Raw genomic sequence first — 5871 nt, forward strand, 5'->3', positions numbered from 1 at the left:
GAAGTACACTGCTGAGGGGAGCAGCGGGCGGGTCAGGAGAGGTCTGCCTCGCCATGTGGTCGCCTCTGGGGCAGGCGGGGATCAAACTCATGCGGAGTGGCTTTAGTTTCTTAGTGCAGTGCTTTAACCCGCTGAGCCACCAGGGAGGGCCCGATAAGACCTTTTTAAATAGAATTGCTGTGCTGACTTTGCAAACTATAACTACACCCATGTAAAATTTCTGCTTTGTTTGATTGACTAAGCTTACATCACCCTTAAATGCAGTATGTATAGAAAAAAAGTATATACATATATATACTTTTATATATATATATATATATAGGAACTCATTTTCCCATCTTAGCTATAATAGTTTCAATCCAATTTATACTGTAATAACCTAAGAAGTTTGATCTTTAGACTGAACTACATTGGAACCTAGCACTGACAGTTACTGGAGCCAGTGTGGGAAATGGCGAGAGTGAATTAGAATGTGTGGATTCTAACTCCAGATTTGCACATAGGAACTCATTCCATCACTGGCAAGAAAGGGAAAATAGTATCTTTTATCTGTTTATCAGGCTACTAGAGAAAGCCAAATGACAATGTATATACAAGTGTTTGCAGAATTGATAATATGAAATGTAAGTCTCTTTTTTTAGGTGGCATTAATGGTAAAGTAGATCTATTTTATTAGACTAACACATGGTCTGTTGTGTCTGGTAAAATCTTATTATAAATTGTTTAACTTAGAATAAGGTTTTAGCTCTTGGACTCAGGTTTCATTGATAGCAAGGCTCTGGTATATCCTAGTTTTGATTCACTCAGTGAATATCCAGTTCATATCCTTTCCATAGATAATATTTTCTCTCTACTCTGAAGTAACATGAGCTGTAAAGGCTGATAAGCTGTAAGTTTATTTTAGCAAGTGAATAGAGGTACTTAACACTTTAAACATGTACATAAATGTAAAAATTTTGCAGTAAATCTTGCAATAATATCTTTAACATTACACTTCCATTAGATTTTGGGAAGTAATTTTGTTATGCTTTTTAGACTTAAAATTTTGGGTTTTGATTTTTTTTTTATTCTGGAATCGATAAAAAATCTCAAGTCACTAATAAACGTTCTAAACTTTACTTTTTGTTTTTATTAAAACTTAATTTTGAATTGTTTTAAATTTACAGAATAAAGTTTCTCAAGAGAATTGTGATAAGATCTGTTGACTTTGAGGTATTTCTTTATAGCGCAAAATTATACTATTAATCCTCAAAGTATGGAAAGCAGTTTTTCTGATCTACAGTATTAGAAGAGCTGTGTTTGTATTTAAATTTAGGAATCACTCTTAGAGGAACTTTAAGTAGTGTGAGCCTTACTTAAATCTGTAAGAATAGTCTGATTTGTCTTTGAGAAGACATAATCATCAGGAAGAATGTGGGAAATAGAACAACTCAAATTGTCTGCCTTGTAGTCTTTCTTTGGCAGTAACATTATTACTATATCTACATAGTCGGTGGCTCTTAATTTAGGCAAAGTAAAATCCAAACTTGTTAGTTTGTTATTTAAGATCTTCCATGGTATACAACTGAACCTACTTTTCCAAACTTATCTCATTTTTAAAGATGAAAAGTTTGTTTATGAAAGACTTTGCCCAATATTCACATTACACAGAAAGTCCTTCACTGACTTTTTGTTTCTTAAAATTTACCTATGGTTGAAGGTTCAGCTGAAATATGTTCTTGTACTTTTCCTCTGAACTGACACTTCCATACATTACTACTACTCATTTGAGATTTAATCCCAAACTGTCTTTTATTGCCGTTTAATTTTTCAGGTCTGTATTTATTGTGTGTGTGTGTGTGTGTGTGTGTGTGTATTTGAATAGAGATAATATATTTGTTTACATTGTTTCTGTTACACAGCTTGTAATATGTAAAGATAGGCATATAAGACATGTTCAATAAATGTGAACATCATAATTGCTTTCTTTAGTATTGTAGTTCTTGGTTGGAAGTTTGACTTAAAGACTAAGTCCATCTTTAAATGTTAAGGTTACTGCTAGAAATTAGAGCATACATTCTTCTGAATGCGAGTGTTCTTCATGCAGGACAGTGCTCACTTTGGAAAATTTCTAATAAAAGTGTTGAAAAATCATTCAGGATGATGAACAATTTGTAGTAATCATGCCTTCTCTACACAATTCTCAGCTACTAAATCCCCCACCTCACAGGGTCATAATGGAGGAGTTATCAGTTTATAATGTTAAAGAGGCATCACTCCATTCTAGGCTTTTGGAGGTGTTTGGCCATTTTATGTTTTAGTGCTGGTTCCTTCTTCACCACTAATTCTAAGCTCTCAAAACAAACAAACAAACCTGCTTTTAGAAAGTTAAAGCATAGATTTAGGAACGTTTGTAGTGAGCTTAAGAAGAAAGTATTTCACCTTACTATTAAAAGGTTAATTGGAAAGTTTCCAGGAGAAAGTCATCTTTGGGGCATTGGGTAATTGTGACAGAGGACATTTCCAAGGACAGGGAATGATGGGTAGATAGCTAAGTGAGCGAGTAGACTGGACATGGCTAGAAGAGAGGTGTGAGTTGAAGATAAGAAACATAAGATTGGATAAATGGCAATAGTAAAGGTCTGGAAAATTAAAAAGTTATACCTTTGAAACCAAAAGTTTATATCTAATATAATTCAAAAACTATTGCATACTCCTGAAGGATTGAAAATATTAAGTTGGTTGTTGTTGTTTGTTTTTTTTTAAGATACTAATAACAGAGCTTGGTTTTTGCATTTTCTAAAGTTGTTTTTTTTTAATATTGTCATTAAGCATATTAACCCTTTTCTGTCATTCCTCAGGAGACTTGCATGTAAACTGTATGATGCAAACTCAAACATGTGTTTTTGGTTTTTTTTCCCCCCAGAGTCTCTACCCAAGTTTTTTCCTTCTTTGAAGACACACTGGTTTTTCACTCGTAAATGACTTAATCTTGGCTTTTTGGTTCCTCTTTCTCTTGCTGCACAATGTGGATGAGATCAGTGTAGTTTTCTGTGATTGATTGTTTTCCTTAGCAAAGCAACAAAAACTTATTTTAATGGCTAAAAATAATTATGATAATATATTAGTACTCCCTTGGCTATTTTTAGCTCACTGTTTTCTCAGTAATCGTACATAGGGATTGTGCTAATCTTCTAAGCTTTTCCCTAAACAAAATACATTAAGAACTTCTAATTAAGCTATCAATGAAATCATATTTGTGAAACACTGGCAGGAAAACATACTTATGTTGAGTATTTGCTATAGTTTAGAAAATAAAAACAGCCTGTAAGAGTATTAATCAAAATAGAAATTATGTTTTACCTGTTTGCATAAATCATTTTGGAAGAATAACCTCATATTCATGAGATAAGGAATTCTAGGCTGACATTTTTTTTTTTCTTTCAAGATTTTATGTCACTGTTGTCTTGAGGCTTACACTGGTTTTTGACAAGAAGTCTGCTTTAGTTATCTTCCTTTTTGGCAATCTTTGTGTGTATTATTTTTCATTATCTTTGGTTTACAAAAATTTGAATATGATGTGCTTACTCATGGATTTGTGTGCATTAGCTCTGCTTCATGTTCTGTAAGTCAATTGCATCTGTGGTTTGGTGTCAAAAATACTGAAAAACCTAGGCCATTATTCTCTATAATGTTTCTTCTTTCATCTTCAGTAATTCTAGTTATACACATATTATTTACTATTGTCCACAGCACTTGGATTCTCTGTATTGTTTTTCTTCAGTCTTTGTCTTTGCATTTCATTTTGGGTGATATCTATTGGTCTATCTTCAAGTTCACTGATGGAGATGTAATAAATGTATTATCTTTTATTTACTTAATGACAAATAATATCAATCATCTCTTTATATGTTCATGCCATCTGTGTATCTTCTTGGGTTGATTATTCAGCTGTTCTGCCTGTGTTTAAAATTGGATTGTTTCTTCTTATTAAATGGCAATAAATAAAAAGAAATCAACAAGTTTGAGATAAATAAGAGATGCTTTAAGTACCTGAGTCATGCGACTGCTGCTTATGGTTGAAGATTGGGGAAGATAAGGGGGACATCAGAGTTCTGGTTTTGTTATTATGCATATAGGATGTTTATTATACAAGTGTTTATTATACACAGTGGAGGTGTTAAGTATCTAGTTGGATTTTCTTTAAAAAAAAAATTCATACAGAGCTGGGGTACAGGCCAGAGATGCGGAGGGTGAGAGGATTCACCAGGGACAGAGTGGGGAGAAGAACAGAAAGATCGACGAAGTACACTGCTGAGGGGAGCAGCGGGCGGGTCCCGAGAGGTCTGCCGCGCCATGTGGATCTCCTCCGGGGCAGGCGGGGATCAAACTCAAGCAGAAGTGGCGTAAGCTTCTTAGTGCAGTACTTTAACCCACTGCGACACCAGGGAGGGCCCTCTAGTTGGATTTTCACCAGGAGTTCAGGGATTAGGTTGGGAATTGTGTGTGTGTGTGTATGTATACACGTATACATATGTAGTAATAGCTGTTGGCATAGGAAAAATATTTAATTGCATATTATTGGGTAGAGTCATAAAATTCTATATAAATTGAAGGAAAAGGGGCTACTTTAACAAAATCCTGGGGCATGTCAACCTATAGAGGTTGAGGGTGTGTTTTTTATGCAGCAATAGAGACTTGAGAAATAACAGGTATGAGGTAGGAGAAAAATCATACTCTCAAATCCTGAATAATTTTCACTCTGAAAAAATACTTAAGGTGGCATTCATTTCTCTCTCTCTCTCTTTTTAAGGTGACATTCATTTCTAAGACCTCACATAGTTCTTTATCAGTGATGTCACAATAAAGTCACAGAAGCAAAGAGGTGTTTCAATTTCTAACTTTTATATTTTTGCTCAGGAAATAGGTCTAACCACTTAATCATACCCTATTATTCTCTATCCTCTATGATTTATGTTTCTTTTTCCGGGTACTTGGCATTATATTAAATATCTCTGAATTTGTTGTCTATCAACTCCAAGTTCCATGAAGTCAAAGAACTTATGAGCTCCTTTAAACCTAAGACCTAGACTACCCTGGTATGTAGTTGCTGTGTAAATGTTCTGAAAGGAAAAATTGGTGTGGTCAAATGCTAACAAATTAGTGGAGGTAAGGGTAGAGAAGGTGGTACTGAAGAATTTGAGAAGAGCTGTGGGATAATGGAACTGCAGTTTACATAGGGTAAGAGAATGGGAGAAAGGGTGCATCTTGTAATGTATAGGTGATTTTTTTCAAGATCTCTTATATTTAGAAGTATAGGAGTCCAGAGAGGCTTGGCATTCAGATAAGGCCTTTCTGAGTTGTTGATAATGCAGCCTATGTGTATATCAAAATGTATGATTCAGTAGAGGAAGTGTTAGATTCAAATAAGGAGGGCTGGTCAAACAAATGATGCCCTTGAGAATACAGCAAAGTATGGACTGCGTGCAAATAATGCCATGGTAGGGCTGGGCTTACCTAGGGGAAGGGCACTTCCACTGCAGTAAGGGAGAAGTGAGATTATGAATTACAGATGCAGTTGTAACTCGGTTGACTTTTGCCTGAATTAGTGTGAAAGGGCACCTACCTTCATTTCTTAAGTTTCCCTATTAAACACTTTACATGGGGTCATGAAGGTATCATAATATACCGTAAGTTTCTGAAGACTGTGTTACTATTTGGAGTGAATGTATGTGTGTGCCTACACAAAGTCATGCCTTACATTTGGGTTTATGTTTTATAAATAAGAAGAGAATATGGTATTAATGTTAACTATACATATAGTTCCTAGCACCCCAGTGACTATAAACCACCTGCTCTAATGCACTTTTTTCTTTTTATATTTTACTATAT

This window comes from Condylura cristata, unplaced genomic scaffold (assembly GCF_000260355.1).
Source record: "Condylura cristata isolate star-nosed mole 26May11 unplaced genomic scaffold, ConCri1.0 scaffold00004, whole genome shotgun sequence".
In the NCBI taxonomy this organism is placed as follows: Eukaryota; Metazoa; Chordata; class Mammalia; order Eulipotyphla; family Talpidae; genus Condylura; species Condylura cristata.